This window comes from Cupressus sempervirens, chromosome 5, assembly GCF_028749045.1.
Source record: "Cupressus sempervirens isolate cs-2001-9-10 chromosome 5, ASM2874904v1, whole genome shotgun sequence".
Taxonomy (NCBI): domain Eukaryota; kingdom Viridiplantae; phylum Streptophyta; class Pinopsida; order Cupressales; family Cupressaceae; genus Cupressus; species Cupressus sempervirens.
Genome location: NC_143122.1, coordinates 229,497,339 through 229,499,880, shown reverse-complemented (window position 1 = coordinate 229,499,880; position 2,542 = coordinate 229,497,339). Strand labels below are relative to the sequence as shown.

Sequence of the window (2,542 nt, the reverse complement as noted above, 5' to 3'; positions counted from 1 at the left end):
CACAAGGGGTTTTCTTTGCTTTCCCCTTTTCAAATATCTTGTCTCATGGTGTTGGATCTTGAAGCTTTCTCTCTCCTATTTTATGGTAATATCTTTTCATGCATTTACTCACTTAGATTCTTTCCTGGTATTGCTTATTTACAGATTTCTTTTTCCATTTCTAACATGGTATCAGAGCTATTTAATCTTTGTTTTGAGTGTTTGCATGAAGGTACGATTCGAAGGAGACTCTTGAGAGAGATTTCACTAATTCTTTTTAATCTTCTTAAGTTGGAAGAAATTGAATTTTTTTTGGTTTGGCTGGTTTACCGCCAAACCAGATTAACTCATGTTTGCTCTAATTTGTGCAGGTTTGGGAGATTGCATGTTATTGTAGTGATTTTCATTATAGATTTGTGTATTTTAGAGCACTAGGGCTTATAGTTGTTGTTGATTTAAATATATTTGATTTAAAGTGATACTTTGCTTATTCATCTTTCCTTCTTGCAATTCATGTGCTTTATCAGAAGTAGTTGTCTGCTTGTTATGAATAGAAGTGCACATTAGTTTGCTTTTTCTAGCCGTTGAACTTGCCAATATTTCAGATTTTTTTTCTCAAAAGTTTGCTTCTCCTCCCCTGAAAGAGGTGAAGAGTTCTGTCATTTGAGTTATTATTCTGAGTTTGCGCCCCATTTGAGCTCTGATGGAGAGCTGGTGTTGCAACCCCCCATAAATAAGTAAAGTAGTTGTCTTCATAATCTGGATGCAAGGTTGTCGTACTCTGTGGCGAGAAGCCATCTCATCATACATTTGTTCCTCAGTACCATTTAAAGTGGTGTCCCGATATTCCTTATACATGTTATGATACCCAGTCCTACTTTGGTAACGCAGCCAGATACCTTGATAGTTGCTGGGTTTTTCTCATAGATCTCATTTATGACAAGCATTTGTCCATTACTCTTCTTCACCTTCTTCAGCTCTCTCAGCCTTCTCATTGGGAACCCACTCATACTCATGAATTTGGATACCAGTACTACCGCAGTCCAAAATGTCTCTTACAGTAGTTTCTATCCAGAATCTTTCTTAATACACTTGGAAGTGTCAATGTGCTGCTACAGTAAGAAAAATTTTCTTACTTTTTCTGAATATCAGCATGAAGTAATGGCATCTCCCTCGCCAAGATTTCATTCCATCGTGTTATACTAAAACCACAGGCATATTATATCTGGTGAGAATCCATGGCCTCCTGCAGGAAGCTCTCCTTTGATCTCCTGCGTTACCTAGACGTTCTCGCTCTCAACAAGGACGGACTTGCCGTTAAATTGCACAGTCGGAGACACAGACACAAGAAAACATCTACCAATTTAGCCCATGCAATAGTAGATAATGGCCAGGTTTATGGTAATGACGACCTTCTTTTGGCAGATTCCTCCAGTTTGAGGAAATGTGCCACTGTTGTCATCGAGTGCCTGGCAGATCTCTCTATGGGTAAAGATCAACAATTGGGCATTTCAGATGCCTTTGACACGGCTATTTGCCACTCTATTTTGGGTTCGCAATGTAACTTGCTTGGCCTTCACCTGCCTGTTCTTGACATCAACCTTGTTTCCACAAACAACAATTGGAATGTTCTCACACACTCTGCGAAGATCCCTATGCCAAGTAGGCACATTCTTATAAGTCAATCTAGCAGTAACATCAAACATAATAATCGCACACTGCCCATGAATGTAATAGCCATCATGCAGCCCACCAAACTTCTCCTGGCCAGCAGTATCCCAGCAGTAAAAATGAATCTTTCCACAGTTCGTGAAGAAGTCGAGGGGATGGACTTCTACACCAATGGTTGGCTCATATTTTTTCTCGAACTCCCCTATAAGATGATGCTTCACAAATGTGGTTTTACCAATGCCTTCGTCACCGACGATCACAAGCTTGAAGCTTGGGCAATCTGTGTGCTGGCTGGGAAGAGCCATACTTTAGAGACAAAAGCTCTTCAGAAATCCAATTGAACCTCAAAAGGAGGAAAGCCAGAGGGCTGCCGATCTGAAGGAAAAATGCTTTGATCGACATAGATGGAAGCAAATAAAAGATCCCACTGAAAAGCCCCAATATTTATATTGGTTGTATAACACAGAGCGGGGATAGATTGTCATCACATAAGCATCGAAACAAACATTACTACCTACTAAATTCTGCAAATGAGAGGTCAAAACTTGGCTAAATCGATCGTTCTAGTAGACAATCTTAGAATCCAGATTGCCGAATGCTACAAATCTTCAAATAATTTAGTCCTAAACCTTTTGAATTTCACTCAACTTCACTCTTATAGTAGACACCACTATGTCCAAAGACAGTCTCTTGCTCATCATTATTAGTTCTTTGCCTCTGCTATTCGTAAGTGGTCAGATACAAATATTGTCCCTGATTGGACTGCCTCTCACCAATGCTTATTAGATCAGTTGGTGTCTCAAACACCCATGAAGAAGATAAATCAATTTGGCCAACATGATTTAGGTTTAATAATCCAGAGTCATCAAGTGTATGTTCTTTAATGACCTCA

General features: G+C 39.5%; 1 pseudogene; it reads right to left on the bottom strand.

Moving 5' to 3' along the window:
* Positions 1–1,490: 1,490 nt before the first annotated feature.
* LOC149555281 (GTP-binding nuclear protein Ran-B1 pseudogene) lies at positions 1,491–2,117 on the bottom strand (annotated as a pseudogene).
* Positions 2,118–2,542: the final 425 nt, after the last annotated feature.